We start from the raw sequence: 23,735 nt of genomic DNA on the forward strand, positions 1-23,735 counted from the left end.
TGAGAAAACAATCTGCCTAAATTCCTATCAAATGAGACACAAAAATTTAGGCAGCTCCAGGATTTCAGAAATAAAACGAAACCAAACAATCAAGTGCATAAGAACACGACAATATATATGCAGATTTTTTTCCAGAGGAGTCTAAATCCTTATTCCCTTGATCTATACCTTTTGAAGACTGTGTTGCCTCTAAGAGTATAAGGGTATTAGTAATTTTAGGGGCTTACACCTCCCTGAAATTTTGTCAAAAGGTCTTTTTCCTTTTTCAGTCAGCCCTGCAAATCTCCTCTTTCTCTTCCCCTTACTTCCTCCCAAATCCTCAGTGACTCTGACAGCTGCAATCCCTTCCTCCCACTCCCCCCTTGAATGTGGAACTGTGTTGCCATTGGAGATCTCCCCAGCTCCCAGGAGCTAGCTCTGTCCAAGAACTTAGGTGGTGGACCTAAAGTAGCAGAAAGTAGTCAATAATTAGAAAAGCAGATTTTCAGCCAAACTGAGTAACTGGAGCTGGGAATTTCATATCTGAGATATTGGTTTCGCTAATTAATTAGCACAAAAATAATGGTCTGTGGGGGAACGTAGCTTTATAACCTTTTGGCTGGGACTGTTACAAACGAACAATATGCACAGGAAAATGTTTATAGTTGAGGAGGAGAAAGGCATTTTAACAAAGTTTTATAGTATGTGGTTTAGGGTCCTCAGGGCAAACATATGCATTACACATCTAACCCCATACTGAGAAAATAATCCCTAATGTTGGTTGCTCTGCTAGTCCTATTAAAAATTCCCTGAAACGTGAAGGCTGCCAATTTTAGACTAAGAATAAATGGCTCGTGGTTCCTTCTGAAACGGCATCCAAGATTCATGCTCTCAGTGCTGCACACGAATTGCTGGGGAAGGAATGTCTCTGGTTTCTGGGGTGCCAGGAAAGGCCAGTGTGTTGATTCAGTCCCATTTATTTCAGGCAGGGCACCCGAAGGCCACTTGCTGTCAGAGCTGGTTGGAGTGGGGATTTCACATTAAAGGAGGTCAGTGCTGTGTTTGCTTTTTGTATAATGGAGTCAGAGGGTGGGGCTTGGCGCTCGTGATGGCAGAAAATGTAGAGTTCCCCTCGCCTGGAGTTTCACACCCACACAGAGAGAGAGGAGGTCTCAGCCAGTCCACAGGACTGGCCGTTTCTGCAGACGATTCTAATGTAATGTTAGTGCGTCTGGGATTCAGGTGAATGGATGGCTTCCTCCAGCCTTAAATGTTGAGATCATTAACTAGTTATGTGAAGCATCATGAGAACGGATGTGGGGTAGAGAGGTGAATGAGAAAAGGCATGGACAAATTCAGAACCGTTTCAAATCAAAATTGTCCTTATGGGTTGGAAAAGAAACATTTTGATGGTGAGATCAGAAAACTAAAGTGGGACCCTCCACTGTCAGCTGGGTGATCTTGGATAACTCCTTTAGCTTTCCTGGGTCTCAACTTGCCTACCGATAAAATGGAACCAACAACCCATGCCCAGACTGCATGGGAGTGAGGATCAAGCGGGACACTTATAAAATGCTATGCAAATATAAGCCATTTTTTATTTTGGGGTTTAGATATGCAGATGGTTGGACCGCATCTGACCTTCTCGAGGTTCTCAGGGACAGCTTTTGCTCAAATTCCCACGTGACTTCTGGTTCTCAGCTGCTGGGAATTCAGCACTGTGGGAATTCACACCTGTCCTATGCTGATCTAGGTTTTAACAGTTACACACGCCCAAACTGGGTTTTAGTAATTATGCATGTACCGGAGATGGGGAAACCACAAGAACAAGCCAGGTCTGGTGTTCACTTCCTAATAATTCTTCATCCCTTTACTCACACTTGTGGCCTGAAGGTTGACTCATCTCTTAGCACTCTGATGTCTTCCAGAATAATTCATCCTTCGTTCATGGGGACCTTGATCTTTCAGGCACTTACAGGCAAGTGTCTGTTATTCCTCTAGGCTCCTAGAGGGTTTCTGTATGTAATCTCCAGGCAATATGTCCATGTCCTCCTATGGCCTCTGTTGTCAGGGGAAGAACATTTTGACATGTTCCTGAAGGTTCTTAGCTTTGGAATTTGACCTACAAAGAGAACTGTGTGTTTTGTTTTTGGCTACCCCCAAGCCTGCATGTTATTGTACACGGTGATATGTGAGTATGTTTAGAGGACTGGCCTGCATTTCTGAGAATAAACAATTATGCACCCGTATAGACAATTTCTTTAGGCAATTTTTTTTTAGAATGCTTTTTGAGAGGCCATGCTACAAATACCACCTGGTCTTTTGGCCGACTCTAAATTAGTCATTGAAAGTGTGATTTCATGATGACCTCATTCCAATTCAAACTCCCTGCATTGTGACAGTGTCCCTTTTTATTTCTAAGCCCAGCCTATTTTCTACCTTTGCCCCCTTTCATGTGTGGCAGAGAAAAGCGTAATTCTGTTGTATATCATGAGATGACAACTTTGATTCCACATCCTTGGGATTTTGCCTGGTGAGGGGCTGACATTAGGTCACATGTCCACTGGACTCTGCCAAGAGAAGAAAGGCAGGTGAGATCCGTTCCATAAAAGCCCTCCTTCTTTTTTCCAGCAGATTCCCCAGTCAAGTATTGTTCTAAGTAACTAAGGATCTGATTCTCAACAATTAAATCTGCTGTCACATTTTATTTATAATGGCAGTTCAAGATTAGGCTGGTAACTATAAGGTCTTAATTTCTTTTGGCAGCAGCAGGGCTGAGGGAATGGAAGGGGTGTTCTGCAGTTGTGTTAGTACTGGTCTCCTTCAACAAATACGAATTGGGAGCGGGTTTGTTTTAGGGCTGTGACTCTAAGCGACTGTGATATGGTTCAAGGAGGCAGAGACATTCTTGGTGAGTGTCATGCAGCACCTCTGTAAAAACAGCTCGGGGGCTTTGTGCGTGAGGTGAGGGCATATAACAAGCAGAAAATGGGGGTACTTGAGGTAAAATTGTCTGTTACACTGGATCTCCTTATACTGATCTACCCCACATATTATTCTGAATGTTTTTTTTGAAAGATACAGCTCAAGGAATAGGACACTAATACCATTTACTCTTGCAACATGTGGTGAGACAAGGAGATGCAAGAGCAAGGCAGGATGGCAGAGGCGAGAGAGCTACTGTGCTGGCGTATAGACTACACATGACATTCTCCATTTGTGCCGGGAGGACCCTTACGGAAAAAAAAATGGAAAATAGTGGCATCAGATGAGGCTCTACAATGAAATGGAGTTTCGTTGTAGAAAACGAAACGTAGTCGTGGTAGATCAAGACCTTTATTCTTGGCCCGTGACAGACACAATATAAGGCAAAGGAGACTGGTGCAGTTTCATGGGTACATCCAGTAACAAAATGATGCAACAGACTTTTGACATAGCTGCAATCTTTCCCTTCTGTTCCAAATTGCAAATGAGCCAGTCTTGAGGGAATATTATTATGAGAAACAGATAAAAAGGTTTAGTCACCATCACCTGAGAAGGGTTAAGGGCACAAAAATATAAACATGCAATCGTTTCCCAACTTGGTCTTGTAGTCATCTGGAAAACTTCTTTAAAAAAATTTAGACAAATACGTATATAATTTCTTGGCCTCACACTAAGGGATTCCTGATTTGACAGATCTGATATGGGGCCCATGATTTCATTAAGCTGTTCAGCTGACTGTAATAATAAATAATCTTTGAGGACCAATTTTCTAATTAAGGTGAAGTCTCTTAAACTGGGACTCAGGACACCTGAGGTCTACTGCCAGATTTGCCCAATTAGAATCAATTCAGCTTTCCACGGTAATAACAAAATGGGTTCTTTTCCTCACAGGGCATTTTGTAAAGCTCGTTCTATGTAAATGTAGATATAAAATATTGGGCATGTGAAAATGTAACTTCTTACCTCCTCTTGTACTTACAGAATTAAGGGATTATTTCACAATTTTAAAGATATTTCTAACTGCTCCTTCTCTTAAAAATCTCCTACCACAACAAAAAAATGAGGGAAAGAAACACAGCCTATTTTAGACAAAACTAGACAGAGAATGTCTGCAATCTGAAACAGGGTGTTTTAAAAGCTCTTGGGAATTAAAAATAAAATAATTTGTTAACTATATTGGAATTAAAATAAAATAAACATATAATAGCTTCAATTTAAAAAACCCACTAAAATATTTGGATGATGTTATCCAGAAAATAAAACAAAACAAGTAGATGGGTAACAAGAAAAAAGAGTAATGAAGTTACAGAATAATAGAAAATATGAAAAAAAGAGCAAAAAAATATGAAGGAGGAAAATGATCAAGGAAGGAAAACAAAACCAAAGCACAAATATCTTCAAATTGCAAGGGCCCATGAAGTACCCATGTCAATACGCATTCGAAACAAAAACCACCTAAAAATTTCCAAATAGAAAATAAAAATAGATTCAAACATAAAGTGGATGAGATATCAGGATACCACAATGCTGGTAGACTTCCCAACAGCTCTTTTGGGAGATAGAGGAAAATGGTGCCTTCAAAATTTTAAAGTAAGTGATCTACAATCTATAATCTGTCCATAAAAACTCCAAATCAAATGTAATAGAAGATTAGTAGTGTTTTCAGACAGGCAAAGCCTCAAACATTTTTGCTCTGATATACTCTTTCTCAGTTGGTTACTGGAGGGTGTTTTCCACTAAAAGAAGAGTACAATGAATCATGGAACACTACATCAAACGCTAATGATGTAATGTATGGTGATTAACATAACATAATAAAATAAAAAAAAAGAAGAGTAAATAAAGAAAGAAACAGGTACCAAAACTAGGATCCAGTACAGATTAGAAGGAAAGGAAATTGGCAAAGGAAAGTTCCAAAATAATAGAAGTCAAAGTCTAGAGACATTGGAGGAGATAGATGGAGAATCCAAGTAGGATTATCTACATTAAAAAAATGGTAAAAATGATAAATTATTTAATGGACTTGATCATGTGCAAAATTAAGGGACATATTCTAAAGACTGTGGTGGGTAAGGGGAGACTTAATGGGGGATAAATAAATAGAATTTTTTAAAAATGAGGTACTTGTTAACCCCAGGAAAAACAAATAGCTTGTACAAAATAGCTTGTACAAGAAAAAAATGTATAATCATAGTTTACTGCTTGATTGAGAACTGAACAATAATCACAATATCTAATAATGAAAAGACTGTGCTTAGCTATGTGGGGGAGGGGAAGGGGAGAGTATAAGAAAGCTAAAATTCTCATTTATTAAAATGCAAGTAATAAAGTCTAAATGTGATGAAGCAGGATATGTGAGTAAATGCATGTGGTTCTAGGAAAATTGAGATAATTTTTAAAGAAATAATTTTTAAGAGTCTAAAATGGTTACCTCTTAGGAAGAGGAAATGGAAGAAAGGAAGTTGAGGGGATTTTTTTTTTTTACATGCTTATTAGCATCATTTGACTTTTTAGATTGTATGTATTCTTTTCTTAAAAAAAAACAAATCACAATTTTAAAACCAAATATCAGTTAGGGTTGAAAAAGATTTAAAAAGAGATCAAGGCAATTCACTGATTTCCAACCTACTGATCAGTTTGGCACAGGTTAGATGTTGCTGTAGAAGTTTCTCTTCTCTCCTCTACCTTTCTGGAAGATCCACCCAAGGTGTGGAGGCCCCAGGCTTACTCCAGCCCCCCGTTGCCCAGAGGAAATGAGTTTGCTCAGCTGATTTGCAACAAAGCAGAGGTCACGGACTTTAGATAGTTTGGAATTGCCATATTCTTTAAATGCAGACCTCCAGCAGATTCAATTCAGAGATTCCAATTCAAAAAAGGTCTGGGATGTGCTGATGAATTGATTTTAACAAGTATGTGACATGAACTTGATATAGGTAATCAAGAGACTTAATGAAAACTTGCATAAAGTTATAGGAATTAAAAATGTTAATACCTCGAGAAACGCATTCATTCATTCATTCATTCATTCATTCATTGATCTAATAGTTATTTGAGCTCATTTTAGTTCCAGACAATAAACTAGATGTTGATGAGATGATGCATACTCTCAAATTCATAATTTAGTCATTTGTCATAGAAATAACAGGGCAAAGCCTATCTCCTATGACTGGGTCCCAGAGGTCACTTTAGAAGAAATACAGGAACAGATAGAGCCATTCACTTAATAAACTGCCTCAGCTTAAAGTCAGCTTTGAAATTAGTCACAGCATTTTTCATCATGAGACACTGACTTGGGAATCAGACAGACCTGGTTTGAACCTCAATCTTTCCCATCCTAGCATACCACAAAACCTTATGGGCATCTGCTCCTTGGATACAGTAACAGCTTATCCTGCAAGCTTAAATTATTTGAAGCATATAAAATGTCGGATAGAGTGCCAGGTGCAGAGTAGGTCCTCAACGATGTCAACTCCCTTGTAATTTTCCACTCTACTTTCCGCTTGAAGCAAGTAATTCTCTTTGTAGCCTGACTGTTAGTATACTGAGGTGGTCAAAAATACCCACTATCGGGGTGCTGGGGTGGCTCAGTGGGTTGAGTGCCCGGCTCGTGATTTCACCTCTGGTTATGATCTTGGCGGGGTGGAATCGAGCCCCATGTAGGGCTCCACGCTCAGTGGGGCATCTGCTTGGGATTCTCTCTCTCCCTCTTCCTCTCCCCGCCACTCGTGCCCTCCCTCCCTCCCTCTCTCTCTCTCTAGAATAAGTGGATAAATCTTTAAAAAAAGTGTCAGGACTAATTATTACATGTATTCTTTGACTCAGGGAGAGAAATTAGGTTGTGTGTTTGTGTGTGTGTGTGTGTGTGGAAAAGCACAAACTCACAAAGACAAATGATACTTCAGTACATCTCTGAAACTCGGAGTCCTGCAGAGCGAGACCTGGGGCGTGGTGAAAAGCAGAACTCAGTCTTTAGGTTCCAAGTTCAAGATACAGCATTAAAGGGTCATTCTTCACTTTGCAATGAGTGGCCTCTCCCTTTTTCCTTCAAAGAGGCAGTCATTCATTTTGGAGATCCAGAGCTAGACTGATGATTTCATCTTTGTTATTAGGCTAAATGCTGCTAAGAATGTAACTGAAAGACAGAATTTAGGGCCAAAGAAGGTTACAGCCCAATCCTTTCATATTTAAGTGGGAAGTTTGAACAAGGATAACATTTTCTGACTGCAGTCCAGGGTTGGATAAAAGCTGTTGAAATAGGAAATGACATGGAAATTTGTAGTGAGCAGCCAGAAAAGGAAAACCAGACTGTATTACTGTACCTGAGAGGGAACGTGCGTGGGGTGGGTTGGCCTCACACCACTTTCCCGGGCCCTGGCCTCCTCCAGGAGGCAGCTGGTAGCCACAAGTATATTCTGTGAAGATGGAAGGCAGGATGCACAGCCCGTGCTGTGTACATGGTCCTGAAATCAAGGCTTGAGAGGATGTGGGACCAAACCCTGTGCCTGGGGCAGAAGGATTGCTCCCCCTTGTCGTACACATAGACATGTGCTCCTAACACAGACTCAGGTTTTGGCGGAGGCCGCCTGCTGCTTGGGAGGTGTGTTTGGCTCTGGAAATCTCTCAGGGGGCCAGGGTAGGCCTCAGATGAGAGAAGCAGGGATGTGGGTTGCTTCGGGCTGGCTCCAGCCTCAACACGGAGACTGGCTGAAGAAACTTTCCAGTTTCCATCCAGGTCAGTTGAGTCCAGTATGAGACATACTAGATCACAGGATCAGTCTTACCAAGGGAGGGAAGGAGACAGAAAATCCAAGCCATATTCAGGAGAAAAGACTAGTTACATACAGATTGTATAAAGAAGATACACGCTCTCTCCTAGTGGAAAGAGTCTGGAATTTCCAGTCAGGTAAGGACTCCTGTCCTGCAAATTATTGTGGCCTGGGGTGAGCCACCTACCTTACCTGAGCTTCATTGAGTTTCCTCCTCTGAAAAGTGGTGGCTCCTGATTCCTCCCTTACAGGTTCCCCTGGATGGAACAGTCAGTGCAAATGCAGCACGAGGGAGCCTGGCGTGTGAATGAGTGTGTGCTTGGAGGACGCGTCTCATTAAAGTGGATAGTGTAATAGTACTTGGGTCCTTTTTTTTACTCTGTTTTTCCCACATCGCTAACAACATTAAGTTATGGGAATGAAGTGGACATCAGAAGGGGGTTCGAGAAGGTGGGCGGCTGGAAGGTCTAAGTAGCGAGCAAGAGGAATGAAGCAAATGGTTTTAAACTTGCGACTTCTTACAGCTTCACCACTTGGAGACAGAGTTGTGTTTTACTCATGTTTGTCTCTTGTGTAGCTGGTACAGAGCTGCCCACGCTTAGTAGAGAGTGCTAATGCTAGCTGAGTTAGAGAATCAACGAACGAGTGAGTCTTACTGAATATGTCCTTCTGGTTACTAATACTTGGGCTCCGTCGCATTTCATGTCATGTGAACAGAAGTGAAATGAATCATCGTTCAGTGTTGGCAGATGTGAAAGATGAAGAGTCGAGTGATATTGTTCAGAATAAGAGCTCTCAGGCCTGGATGCCAGGCTTAGGATCCCAGCCGTGCATGTCCTTGGGCAATGATGCATTTGCCCGCTCTGTGCCACAGTACCCGCAGCTAGAACGTGGGAATAACTGTATGACTAAGCTCCCGGGTTGTTGGGAAGAATATATGGGCTCCTCTCTTTGAAGGGTATAAAAGAGTGTCTGGTGTGTAGCAAGTGTTAAATAAATGCTAGCTGTTGTTACTTTAAATTTTGAGTGTGGCATTCTGTACAATCTTTACCCATAGTAACACCTATACATTTTTCCAGCTATTATTCCTAAAAATTTTAAGGCTATAAAGCAATCGGTCAATGTAGTAAGTTTCCTAGTAAAAACTTAAGTGTAAATGAATGAGTAGCCTTCAAACGGCTATATTTCTAGGTTCGTTAGACCTTCATGAAGCCAGCTTGAAAATGATTCCCAGTCCCTGGTTATCAGAGAAAGATTCAATCCCAAAATTAAATCATCATACTCTTCCCCATCACAGAGTATAATGATGGATAGTCATTTTTTGCATTTTTCACCCAGTTTGATTGCAGTCTTCTGGAGTTTTATCTGACTCTCCACTTGGGTGGATCCTGAGGGCTAGCTAGCCTTGAGTCACAGGTTCCAACCCAAGCTTTCCAATTGAGCATGTTCACAATAATAAGACTGAGGATTTGATGCTTAAAAAGAAAATGCACATGTTTGCCTTTCACTCAACAGAGACAGAGACTCTGGGCGCTCAGTGGAAAGAAACAGTGTACAAAGGCCAAGGAGTTTCAAACTGAGGTACATTTGGGACTGGGAAATCAGTCTGGTGTGACTGGAACAAAGGAAGATGAGGCCAAGATCATGTCTGAAGGGACTTCTGACTCCTCATGTGACATCAGCAACACAAAGGAGAAAAGACAAATGTTCCTTAGGACACTTTTTCGGGCATATGCTTGGAATGTGGTTGCATCCAGGATAAGAAGTAGAGTGGCTGGATCCCTTGAGCCCATAACCAGGTCCATGACCACGAACTCCATGGACTCCTGAGAGGAAACAGGTGGAACTGGAAGACCACCCCAGCCCCAAAAGGGAAGCCCCACACAGCTGAGGGGAGGAAGCTCAAAGATCCCTGGAGTGAGTCCTTGCCACCCTCCTTGAGGAGAGAGCTGGTGTCCGTTTTCTGATCAGTGTTGGGACAGAGACTTTCGAAGGGAAAGGTATATTTTCTCTGTGTGCGAATACTTGGCCCATAGCTCTTTACCTTCTGGGTGCAGCAAATCCATACCAAGAGATTCAGCCCCCAGACCAGCCTGGCTTCACACCCAGGGTTATTAAGATTTCTTGCTCTTCTTGGAAAATACTTCCTGATCTGACCACTGGTGCTTGAGATTGCATAAGTACAGATGCAGTTATTAATCTCTCTAGTTTAAGGAGTTTGAATACAAAGTTTACAACTTGAAGGTAATCCCAGCATCCTTCCACCCCGTCTCCCACCCGCAACTAGCAAGAAATCGTTGGTTTAATGGAAAGTGCGCTGGCGTTTAAATGAAACCAACTTGGGTTTGAAACCTAGTCACACCGCGAACTGGTTCTTTGTACAGTTTAATCTCGCTCAGACGCAGTTTCCTTATGTACAAAATAACAATAGTCACACCTGGGGCGCCTGGGTGGCTCAGTCGGTTACGTGTCTACCTTCGGCTCGGTCATGATCCCAGGGTCCTGGGATTGAGCCCCACTTTGTGCCCCCTGTTCAGCGGGAAGCCTGCTTCTCCCTCTCCCACTCCCCCTGCTTGTGTTCCCTCTCTCGCTGTGTCTCTCTCTCTCTCAAATAAATAAATAAAATCTTAAAAAAACAAACAAACAATAGTCACACCTTCTTGAGTTTTTTGCTTGTTTGGTATTGGTGAAGATAAGCTATTTTTATGTAGCACAGAGATCACCTGGCAGAATGCCTGGCACATAGTAGCCACTCAATAAATACCATAATTAAGAGCCTTGAGATCAGGTGAAACATTTCATGATCTCATCACTAATGTTTTTGAGAAGGTTATATGCTAGGGATCCATAATTTTTTTGTGGGACCATTGTAGAAAATAAGCAAACTCTCCTGAATTGTTTTCCAGACCAGCATGGAGCCTTGGCTGGCAATCCTTGCTCTCCTTGATCTCTGGGGCTCAGCCTGTGGCAAGTCCACAGTGAACAGAGCAGAGGTCTTGGGGATAATGGTCAGTGTTCCACTGACATCTTAAGTTGCACACTGGGAAAAAAGGAGAAAATAACCATGCATCCCTGGCTTCTCCCCTTGACTGCTGGCCGCCCACCCACTCCATCCCACCCTCCCCCCAGTGCTTTTGTTTAGAAACCTCGTTCATTGTGCTCTTATTTCCCATCATTTCTGGTTTTCACCACTTGGCTGTTGACTCGGGCACCTGAACCATTATTCATATGTTAATGACCTACAGAATCCTGGTAGATAGTAATTAGATATTGTTAACTGTAGGGATGTGTGACACCTTCAGTGTGTAGTGGAAAGATCTGGGGAGAGTGCTGCCCCACTCTCTCAGACCTGTCTCTGGCCTTAGATTTTACTGACTTATCTGTCCTGTGTTAGAAATGTCAGGTCACCGGACAAGCCCCTGGAGTTCTTTCAGCAAGGGGTGGTTTGCTGGAGGGAAAAGCTGGCCCTGATCGGGAATGTTTTGGTTAAGGGCATGCTTGAACTCTATAGTGAATACCCTCATCTGCAGGAAGGTCGGGGTAGCTATACATCTGTCAGAAATCATTTTATCCCCCCAGCCAGCTCCAAATCTCTCCTCTCTGTTTCCTGAAAAACTCTCCAAAGATATATTCATGAGAGCCCACCTTCATGGCATGTTTTATGCCCATGGTTTACAAAATGCATTTATGCAGCTGTGGAAATACCATAGGGCTTTGGATTCAAGCCTCAGTTTAAATCCTAGATCTGCCCTAGGTAGTCACATGGACTCGATCACATTAGCTAATATTTCTGAGCCTCAGTTGTCTTGTTTCATATGGGCGTGCTAGTGTGTGGTTGAACGACTACTAAATTACTTAATATAAATAAGGCATCCAACAAGAAACATTAAATATTAGCTCCTTGTCACCTTTTCCTTAATCATTCCCTTTATTCATTCACATTAATTTTGTAAAATGTGCATGTGTGTGCATGCACACATACACACACACACACACACACACACACACACAAGTTAGCATGAGGTAATTAAATAAAAAAGCTCAGAGAACCAAGAACTCTTTCTGAAAACCATTTTCTTCCTGGCAAAGGGCAAATGGGTCTATAGAGTATCTTCTTTATAGAGGCATTCATTTCCCTATCATTTCTAGTTTTTGCCACTTCACAAGTCCATTATTGGCACAAATGAAGGCAATGGCAAATAGAGACAGAAAGTTTTACACTGTGCAATTTCAAAGCTGGATGTTGGGTGTTGGAAATATGATGTAGAGGTCAGGGAAGGCCTCTTGCAAAAGCTGCCTTTGCCAGGCTTGCGAAGGGTCATAGGACGTTCCCTGCAGTATCCAACTGGGTCATCACTGAGGACTGTGACTGCACCATCTCAGAGGTACAATCCCCTTCTACTTAAGTCTGAGAGGAAATGGGACAGAGCCCTGTTATTTCAATCTTCAAAATTTTTACCTGTCCAAATTCACAGGCACATGCAAAGACATTTACCAAAGGGATAGGATAATTTCAGAGAAATATCCTAATATAGGAGAAACAAAGATGGCTCTAGCTAACTCCATTTTCTCTTCCATCTCAAATGAAAGACTCCTTACGCCCTAGGTCTTTGCAAGAAGATGGTCCTCTGTAGGAGTTCCCTGCATTCCCAACCAGGCCCTCCTGCCTTGAGGTTTGTACTCAAACTCAATGGGTCCCCTTTTCAAGTCTTTCTTTTTCTCTGACAACTCTAACAATTCCCTAGATATATCACCACCTCTTCCATTGCACAAAGTCTTGCCCCTTTCTGAATACTCTTGGCTTTAGCTGGGAAGGCATTACTTTTTCCTGCCCCCAAAGTGGGAGCAAGACAGAGAAGAAGGATGGACTTCAGTCCCATGAGTGAGGGTAAACATGGATGCAAATTCAAGTTCCTTTTCAAACTTTCCAACAGTGACATGCTGGTTCCTTTACAAGTTAGATATTAACTATTTTCTCAAAGGTAAACATTATTAATTATTTTTCTTGAGGACAAGACCATCTAACCATTTTGGTGAAAGAATATTTCTTCTCTTATTCACACATAAGTCTTGTTCTTTGAAACAACATTCTTCAATTTCTATTTTGCCTGGGGGTGGTGTTTGTCCCTGTGGACCTTGAGTGGTCTGGTGTTTTAATAATATAGCTTAATGGTCATTCTCCCTGTTAACCAAGGTAGGAAACCAGTTTCCTTTAAGTTCTTTTCATGAAAATTGTCCTGTGATGTTTGATCCCACCCCACCCTCAATTTCCAATACAATATTGACTTTTGCATTGGATATATAACCTCTTGGACAGAAGGTTGGTTAATTCTGAGGGGGCCAGTGTAGATCAGAAAGCAATGTAAATTTGTAGGTCAAAGGTGGTTAACACATAAAATGGAACCCAGGCAATCTACTTCTACCATTGCACTTTTATATCAGTACTATCTAAGAAAAATCATTAAGTTGATTTTGGTCAATGATCTATGGGAACCTTATTCTTACTCTCTGGAGTATAAAATATAGTATAGCACTTTTGACTGGGCAAATCTATATCTCGTTGCAACCCTAAGGGTATAGGAATGGGGTTAAGGTGAGGATCTTCAATTAAAGCTTAGTCCTGAGTTGCAGGACTAAGATAGCACACTGACTGTTTCCAATGAAGGGTTTTACCAATGCCTTAGAAAGATGGGATTGATAGTTAATAGCGGACCATCACTGTATTGATACCTTTATGATTTTTTATTTTTATGTGTCCACATACATTTAAGCATGAAGTAGATATTTGGAGAGGCTGTGTAGCATAGCAGAAAAGCACCTGAATTTGGGGTTGTCTAGATCTCTGTTCACATCCCAATCTTGCCTTTTACTAGTTACATTGGATGATTTATTCTTTGAGATTTTTAACATATCAACAATGGAGATAATAACACTGAGAGGTTTTCATAAAGATTTAATAAAATAAGGCGTACAAAGTACTTATCACAATGAGTACCATGCTAAGCCCACAATAAATGACAAGTACACCTACATGTTTAGTAAATCATCTATATAGTTCATTCAGTAGGGTAGGTTTAGTCATTCACAAGAATACATTTAATGTTTTGAATTAAAAAAATAAGTAGGGGTACCTGGGTGGCTCAGTTGGTTAAACTACCAGCTCTTGGTTTTGACTCAGGTCATGATCTCAGGGCTGTGAGGTTGAGCCCCTCATTGGGCTCTGCACTGGGTGTGGAGCCTGCTTGAGATTTTCTCTCTCCCTTTCCTTCTCCCTCTGCCTCTCCCCCTGCTCCTGCCTGCAAGCGAGCACACACTCTCTCTCAAAAACAAAACAAAAGAAAACAACAACAACAAAAACAAAGTAAAATCCGCCGTTATCCTGAAGGAGAGATTCCTGAACTAGGTTGATCCTACTGACGATTACATCTTAGACCATGATGCCCAGAATGGGAGGACTAAGTAAGATGTCTCTCTTTAAGAACTAAGCTTAAGTAGTTATTGCCTACTTTTAGTCACGTTTTACCTAAAACAATCTCTAAAATTTTATAGAAAATTGGGCATAGGTCAGAACATTCACTGTTCTCTTCTGTGTAACCTTGTGTTTCTGCAAGCACTGACTGCTTTTCTTCTGACCTCTCTTTTCAAAGATGTTTGTAGAGTGAACAGCCTTGGAGGAGAAAGTATCTCCCTTCTGAGTGAAAGGCGTGTTTCCTTACAGTTGAGTATAATAAAGATGGTGTTCCCTCCAGAGTGTGCCTGGAGGGTAGACATGCCTATTGCCTGTTGTACAAGGTGTGGCTTCCCTAAACTTAGGGTCCCTGTGCTAGCACAATGGCCTCCTGAGCCCATCTGTGTCACTTCTGTGATACCTGGGGGCAAGGACAACTGTAGCAAATATATTGTTCTTGATGCTTGATGTCTGCTACTCGTGGTGAAACCCTTTGCCTCTGACTCAGGAGTCTTGCGTCTTCTGCAAGCATCCTTGAAACTGGGGCAGGCTGATTTGTTAGTTTGCAAGTAGAGTAAAATCTCAGACCCTTCCGTTTTTGAAGCAACCTCTCCTTTCTCAAGGTGAGCACCTAAGTACATACAGTGTATCCTTTATACAATGTGCTTTAGAGAGACTATTCCATAATGTTTTTTTCCTAGTATAAAAATGCCATTCCATGTTAGTCCTCACAAATGGGACTAAGGCTCAAGATGCATGAAGGTAATGGGAGACCTATTGGGCACAATTGTTCCCCTTGCCTAAGTCAGCTCTGTGTGGCTGTTATTCCCCAGGGAAGATTCTGGAAGTCTGCACTCACTTTTACAGGCTGCTGGGCCGCAGCTCTGCAAATTGTTGCTTTGAGGTTTCAAATGGCACCTGAACGACCTGAAAGAATTGATGGAACTTTCAAATGTATGTTTATCACTATCAAGGCATAGATAACATACTGGGAGAATGTGGCACCCCATCGTTTCTCCCAAGCAAACTTTTTTGCTAATGAGGAACAAGGAGGATGTGTGGTTTGATCGCAAGCTCAACATGGGGGCTTGAAATAGAGGAGCTGGTCATAAAGCTGCAGAGGAAAAGAAAACATTCCTCAAGAAATGTGACCGGGGGCAGAAGATAGCTACAGAATTATGAGACTTTGTTTTAAAAATGATCTTTGGTAATGGAGACTGCCAAAAAATTCGCTTGGACCCTGCACCTTGTGTAACTTGCAGTTAGTTTTCCACTCTGCCGGCTGGAACAATTGGGCCTGTATTTCTCTGAGTACACAAGTATCTTTCCATCACTAACCGTCACACTGTGCTCCATGTGTAGAAGCCAGTCCTTGTCAATATTTTGCCTGCAACAATATTTCCATGCCATACATTTTTGTTTGTTTCTGATCCTAGAGGCAGCTTCAAGCTTCTCCGACTTGCCTAAGTAACTATTCAGGTAGAAATACAAGAAGCCATACAACTTGATAATGAAAAAAATGAAGATTAGCAAAAAAGTGAAACATGAGTGAGAAATTCTATATATGGACTATCTGCCCTGAAAATGAAAATACATTTGCTCAGAGTCTAGCTCAATTTTCCTTGATTTTGCAGGATGACTGTGTTTGACAATGTTGTCAGGTAGAATCACTCTGAAGGGTTTTTTTCAGACCAAAATAATCTGAAGATTCTCTCTCTGTCCTTCAAGGATCCTCACCTCCACAGCAAAGGTTGCCTGAGTTGGAGACAAATAAAGGATTCTAATTAGGGCTCTTGGGAGACTGAAAAGCAATTGTCTGAGACTGTTACTCAACTTCATGAGCTCATTAATGGGCATCTTTGTCTGCATGATTGGAGAAAGAGCAGCAAGTTCATTTTGGCCAAACAGGCCTGGGCCTGAGAGACTTAATATTTGATAACAGAACATTACCTATTATTGCAGTTAGGAATGATTGGGCTCAAACAACAGACAGACTCTGGGCAATTTCAGAGGAAAAAAAAAAAAGGAAAGAAATTTATTGAAGGCTATGGAACTGTGAGATTAAAGAAAAAGCCCCAGACTAAGACCAGTCCTTAGAAAGGAGAAGAAGCAAGGAAACTCTTAAGGACTGATGGCAGAACTTAGAGACAGTCTCTTCAAAGTCAGGATGTCAAGTTATCAGGATGAGAGAGCTCCCATCATTTTGAATCCTTGTGACACTTTGCTCAAGATTCAAATTTCAAGGAGAAAGAAACTGGTTTAGTTTGGGTCAAAGATGTATTTGCTGGCAGAGAGGACAGAACAATTTAATTGAGAGTCTCACAAGACTACATCCAATGGGAAGTTCATTCTTCCAAAGGGCTATCAGGAAGATGTTACTAGAGGTGTGGGGAAGGGATGCTGGGCAGACATCGACAGATTCATTATATCTAAGAACATTTTAACCATGGTACCATGCATCTGGGAACATCTGATAGCTCTGTGTCCATTCATGAGATCTAGGAAAAAAATTCCACGGTCCTCGAGATTTGAGATGCAAAACCCTTGCAAGGACCACAGACTCTGATTACAGAATGAGGTAGTGATCTGGCCAAATTGTTGAATCTTCTGTTTCTCAGATTTCTACATCTTTGAGGAATAAAAAAACAGATGGACTTAAGTCCTGTTAGCACTCTGCATTCTTAAAAGCAGGTCATATATTCATGGGATAGATAGATTCAGACTAGCAGCTGTGGCATTCAAAAGTTCTTTGTAAAGTTCTAATGTGGGATGTGTTTTAAAAGATGAGTTATGGATTTCAGCAGCATATAGATATCTGTGTTTATCCTAGAGTTCATGAATTTCCAAAGCAGCGGTGTTTGATTGGTGAAGCTGATTCTCTCCCTTGTAAGTTCATATTGTTCATGCAAGGGAGACATTGGTGTTACTACTTACCACTTGAGATGCAAGATGCCAGGAAGCTGTAGTGTGAGCAGTAGGCTAACTAAAATGCATTCCAAAACTAGAGCAGCTTGCTGGCTACAGTTCCAGAAGACAATTTTAAGTAATATGTGGAATGGCAAATAGAAATTATGCTGCCTTGGGGCGCCTGTGTGGCTTAGTCCATTGAGCATCTGACTCTTGTTTTCAGCTCAGGTCATAATCTCAGGGTCGTGGGATTGAGCCCCACCCACGTCAGGCTCCATGCTCAGAGGGGAGTCTGCTTGAAGATTCTCTTTCTCCCTCTGCTCATATTACCCCCCTCCAAAATCTTTTTTTTTTTTTTTTTTTGAAGAAATTATGCCATCTCAATCCTTGCTTCTCAACCTAGGGTAAACACATTGTAGATATTATTTACACTGTTCTCAAAGTTGGAACTTCAGTGCTCAAAAGAACCTTGAGATTCAGATGAGATACTGGTGACAGAAGAAAATATTTCATTTATTGAGTACCTACCACCTGCCTAGCATTGCTCTAAGAGCGCATGGTCCAAGGCAGTAGCTACGAGCCACATGTGGCCGTTGAGCCCTGGAAGGGGAAGCTGGTATGACTGAGGAATTGGCTTTGTAATGGGATTCATTTTAAATTTAAAACACTGATACTTGATTCAGTTTTTGGAAAACTTTTAGGTACTTTTGGAACAACTTGGGTATGTGAATCTATTTTTCAAACGTAAATTTTAAGAAATCTAAATATAGATCACGCATTTTCTATGAGAATTTAGTGTCTGAAATGAGATGTGTCAGAAGTGTAAAATACAAATTGTCTCTTGAAGACTTACTAGAAAAAAATAGAACATAAAATATCTTGGCGTAAGTTTTTCTACTGATTAGGCCTTGAAATAATATTTTTAACATATTGGATTAAATGAAATATGTTGTTGTAATCAACAGTTTCCCTTCTGTTAATGAGGCTACTAGAAAATTTAAAATCACATTGGTGCCTTGTGATTATATTTCGATTAGATAGTGTGACTCTAGGGGCTTCTTCACATGCCATTTTACTAAATTGTTAAATTCACCCAATGAAGTAGGCATTACTCTTCCAGTTTTTACAGGAAAGGCAGTTGAACGAAGCCGAGATGTGATTTAAATCTCCTGGGGGTTACAGAACTTGTGAGGGAGAGCCAGTATTCTAGTCCAGGTCTGCGTAGCTCCATCTTTTCCTGTTTCCACTCTGTTGAGCTGTTTCTGTGGTCATCCAGGGAAGCCAGGGAGAGCTCACAGCCTTTCTCTCTTGGTTGTTCATAGTAAATGAGACATTGATAACCCTGTTTGTGGACAAGAGGCAAATTGAAACAAAAATTCTACCTTCTCTTCACATGGCAATGGGAAAAATATTTGAGTTCTTGCGAAGTGAATGAACAAAGCCCATTTGCACGAACAAATGGAGTCTTGCAAAGGTAGTGTAAAACCTAGTGGAAATATCAGAGTGAAATATGCTTAGCCAAGGGGACTGGGTTATTTGTTTGATTTTATTCTTTAAGAGGATTTGAAATTTGGGATCCATTCTAAAATCTAACATCTTCTTTGATATGAATTTTTTTAATGCAAGTAAGATTTATTTAACAAACACGGGGTTGACTCAACATTAGGAATTCTCAAAATTGGGTTCCTTTTATTAATAGCATCTAATATATGATCACCCCAAAGAATATGAAAGGCATTCCCAGGCCCTAATTTTTGATGTGATTAATGAAAAATCAGCTTCATCCCCTTTCTGCTTGGTCACTGTCTCCCTATAATAGGAGCTAACCAGGGACAAGCCTATCCACCAATGGCATACCTGATGACAAACCTATGACAAGCGCAGTTATGTGAGAGGGACTAGAATCTAAGCTGAAGGAAGGGAGCACACCATTTTAGGGATTCACCAGCTCACTCACTCAGGGAACATGTTTTCCCCAGGAGTGGGGCAACCAGGGTGCCTGGGTGGCTCAGTTGGTTAAGCGACTGCCTTTGGCTCAGGTCATGATCCTGGAGTCCCGGGATCGAGTCCCGCATGCGGCTCCCTGCTCAGCAGGGAGTCTGCGTCTCCCTCTGACCTTCTTCCCTCTCGTGCTCTCTCTCTCTACCATTCTCTCTCTCTCTCTCTCTCTCAATAAATAAATAAATAACAATCTTTATTAAAAAAAAAAAGAGTGGGGCAACCAGTTGGCAAATCACTGCTTCCACCCTGCGAGGAGCCTGGAAAAGCAGTCTCATCTGCTCTGCACCAGAGTGAGCACTTGCGGCTCATAGACTAGTTTACGTGCCTTGATCATGGCGGGAGCAAGCAGACTCAGAACTCTAATGATGCTTCCCTGTGAGGAAATGTCATAGTGTCTGTGACAAAATTCGGTGACTCTAGGGCAGCCCGGCCTCCTCCCCGCAGGAGGTTTTCTTGTAATGCTCTTGATGCCACCTCTCTTGGCTACCTTCCCCCCTGCCGTCACCCTGGGGAATGGAGGAGGAGGTCTCTCCCAGACCACGGGACTGGCATGCTTGCCTGGTCCCTTTATCCTTTCCCAGGTTGGTTCTCCCCCACTCAGCAGAACCCCAGGCTGCTGAAGCGTCCTGCTATTTTTACTTCTCTGTGAGGGGATCTCAGGTTACAGATTATATACCGATGAGGTAAGGTACAGGTACGCAGACTCATGTTTCTAATTTAGCTTGGCACCGGTTTCAAACATTAAACAGTCTCTCTCCCCAGCTCTCCCTGTTTCCACTCTCCTATCACCGCTGCCATCTCATTTCATCCCCATTCCAAGGGTCACTTTCCTTTCCTGCTGGATCCCCCTGACTTTTAGACTTCTTAGGAGGGAGATTAGGGAAAGGTCAGTTTCATGTAAGATAAAATTCTACCCTTATTCCCCAGGAACTCAAGGGTAGCAATGCTATTGAAACACATGTTCTCATACTAGGTGAGTACCTGTTAAGATGTTTCAGAGGTTTCCAATTGCTTTCACACACTTGTCACAGATAAGCCTTGCAATAGCCCCGGAAAATTAGGATTATTGCAATTATCTACAATTTGCAATTGAGGGGTTAATGACTTGACCAGGACAGGTTAATGACTTGACTTCAGAGTTCCCAGTCAAGACAAAGTAGAGAAGTGATGGATGCAAGAGAAACAAATCTCTGGTTCGAGGTACCGCCCTAAAAACTGCAGAGTCTAGAAAAGTGGGATACTTTTTTTTTCCCCCCTTCTGGGCCCCAGACCAATCTCTTGGTGTTTAGGTTGCAGTGATTCTCCCTGAAGCCACTTGAGTAACAAGTACGCCATATGTTTCCTATACTCTGTGCATGAATTTGAAACTTTAGCATGAATGTGATTAGAATATAGGTGTTAGGGAACAGGGGACCCCAAAATTTGAGTAAAATAAGCAGGGGTTACTAAGAGTCAGAACCCAAATGTTCATGTATTTTTGCTTCTTAACAATGTGCCCATGTACTCAATTAGCTTTTAAACAATATATCCACATGAGCTTTAATGAGACATTGCGGGGACTTCAGAATCCTTACATGGTCCTGCACTTATCCTTAAGGAGGTCCTAATAGAAGATAGAATATGAAAAAAATTGTAAATAAAGCAAAGCTCTTTCCAGTTGGAATTTTGCTTTATACCTGGCAACTCAGAAAGATTCCTAGAGAAGGAGAAACAGCTTTTATTTGAACCCCTGGGTTTTGAGTTGTGACCATTGTATTTTAAATGGTGCTGTTCCTGTCTCTCTAGACAAGTCTGTCAGTGCATCCACTTGTTACCCCGTACATGCCTATGCTCTTTTACATATAGACGGCATGGTATTGATTCTCTAAGCCTGTCCTAGTGTCTGGTTGGTGTTCTTTGACTGTAAGAGTATGAGCTGCTTACAGGCAGGAATAATAGCTCCTATTTTAATTATTTACTCATTTATTTTTGCTCTTTCCATAATATACAGAATAGCCAACACATGGCAGAAGGCTTTGGAATTTATGCATGGCTTAGATAATTTTCTTGCTTTCTTTGAGCCTTCATTTGCTCATCTGTAAAAAGGGGGTAATGATATAAATCTATGTTATAGGGTTCTTGAGAGCATTAAGTGAGATTTCTGTGAAGCAGATGTAATGGTGTCCCACACATAGTGTTCAACAAAGATACATATATGGTTAATATTTTATATAAAAAGTGTCCATATACTGCCCCCCCCAACATAAATTCACATTTGTCTGCTCACAAGGGTAGTTCCCAGCAGCCTCATTCCTCTGACCCTCAAGCACTCTACATGAAGCAAAGACATAATAATGATGAAAGAGCTGGGGCGCCTGGGTGGCTCAGTTGGTTGAATGTCTGCCTTTGGCTCAGGTCATGATTCCAGGGTCCTGGGATCAAGCTCCACATCAGGCTCCCTGCTGGGGAGCCTGCTTCTCCCTCTGTCCCTTCCCCCCACTTGTGTTCTCTCTCTTTCTCAAAGAAATAAATAAAATCTTAAAAAAAGTTATATTGATGTTTGTTGTTGATGACTTTCCTTTTTAATACAGGTCAAGGTGGTACTTGAGGAAAAGAGTGTGTGGCATGTTTGAAGGTGGCTGAGGATTTGATAAACTCCTTCACAGAGCTCCAAAATAAAGGGAATCAAAGTGGAGAAACCAGGACTAAAAACCTATTGAATTTCACATGAGTATGTCAACTTTCTCTTTCTCTCTGAATCATTTGAAACTTTGAAAGGAACTTTTAGACATAAATAACTTCAATTTGTTCTCCACTTATGCTCCATTTTAGCATGGAATCATTTTTGATGAATACCTCATCCAGACTGATTCATTTATTTCTAGTAAAAGAGGAATGGGTGGGGCTCATGCTCATTCATGCATTCATTATTTTTTTCCTCTTACAACACAAAAACAAAATAGTTTCTGAATTACAGGATTTTAGTGTTGATATTGTCTGATTTAACACATTTTCCCCATATGTATTTTCTTGGGTTTTTTTGAGGTATAATTTATGTATAATAAATTGCCCCTCTTTAAATGTACAGTTTGATGACAATGGCAATTGTATACAGTTGTGCAACCAATGTCATAGTCAAGTATATTCCACTACTTCAAAATGTTCCCTTTTGCCACCTTTGCATTCAATTATCCCCGTTAACCCCTGGTTGTGGGCAGCCACTGATCTGCACTCTTCTCGCCTTTGTGTCTGGCTTCTTTCACTTATTATAATGCTTTTGTGCTTCATCCATGTTGGTGCATGTATTTGTACTTTGTTCCATTTTACGGCCAAATACATTCCATAGTATGGATATGCCCCAAGTTCTTTTTCTGTTTACCAGTTGAATGACATTTGTGTTGGTTCTAGTTTTGGGTTATCAATAATGCTGCTATGAAACATTCATGTACATGAATTATTTTGACATATGCTTATTTGTCTTGAATAAATGTCTGTGATGGAGAGTGCTGGGTCGTAAGGTAAGTAAAGATTTAACTTTATAAGATGCTGTCGAATTGTTTTCCAGAGTGACTGAATCACTGTGCATATGGAGCCAGCAAGGTATGAGAGTACTAGTTGCTCTGTATCCTCAACCAATGCTTGGAACTGTCTTTTTAGACATTGTTTTTCTAGTGAGTGTGTAGTGGTATTGCATTGTGGCTGGAATTTATGTTTCTCTGATCTCTCATGATGTTAAGTATCTTTGTCCTATGTTTAATGGCCATTCATTTATCTTCTTTTCTGGTAAGTCTGTTCAAATCTTTGACCCATTAAAAATTCTTAGGATTGCCTTGTTTTTGGGTTGTAAATATGCTCTGTATATTCTGGATATAAACTTTTGTCTTTACAAATATTTTCTACCAGTGTCTGTCTAATCTTTTGCTTTCTTAATCTTGTTTTTCAAAGAACACATATTTTTAATTTGGATTCAGTTCATTTAATCAATTTTTAAATAATTTGTACTCTTTGTGATTTGTTTAAGAAATATTTATCTCAGCAGCAATGTCCACAATAGCCAAACTGTGGAAAGAGCCAAGATGTCCATCGACAGATGAATGGATAAAGAAGATGTGGTATATATACACGATGGAATATTATGCAGCCATCAAAAGGAATGAGATCTTGCCATTTGCAACGACGTGGATGGAACTGGAGGGTGTTATGCTGAGTGAAATAAGTCAATCAGAGAAAGACATGTATCATATGACCTCACTGATATGAGGAATTCTTAATCTCAGGAAACAAACTGAGGGTTGCTGGAGTGGTGGGGGGTGGGAGGGATGGGGTGGCTGGGTGATAGACATTGGGGAGGGTATGTGCTATGGTGAGTGCTGTGAATTGTGCAAGACTGTTGAATCACAGATCTGTACTTCTGAAACAAATAATGCAACATATGTTAAGAAAAAAGGAAAAGAAGAAGATAGCAGGAGGGGAAGAATGAAGGGGAGTAAGTCGGAGGGGGAGATGAACCATGAGAGACGATGGACTCTGAAAAACAAACTGAGGGTTCTAGAGGGGAGGAGGGTGGGGGGATGGGTTAGCCTGGTGATGGGTATTAAAGAGCGCACATTCTGCGTGGAGCACTGGGTGTTATGCCCAAGCAATGAATCATGGAACACTACCTCAAAAAC

General features: G+C 41.2%; 1 long non-coding RNA gene across 1 annotated transcript; it reads left to right on the forward strand.

The window, feature by feature from the left end:
• Positions 1-926: 926 nt before the first annotated feature.
• Positions 927-22,768, forward strand: LOC113934250. The gene is made up of 3 exons (XR_003523603.1): positions 927-1,028; positions 21,657-21,796; positions 22,631-22,768. It is a non-coding gene; the product is annotated as an uncharacterized LOC113934250 (long non-coding RNA).
• The last annotated feature ends 967 nt before the right edge of the window (positions 22,769-23,735 follow it).

The sequence above is a fragment of the Zalophus californianus genome, chromosome 13 (assembly GCF_009762305.2).
Source record: "Zalophus californianus isolate mZalCal1 chromosome 13, mZalCal1.pri.v2, whole genome shotgun sequence".
NCBI classification, from domain to species: Eukaryota; Metazoa; Chordata; class Mammalia; order Carnivora; family Otariidae; genus Zalophus; species Zalophus californianus.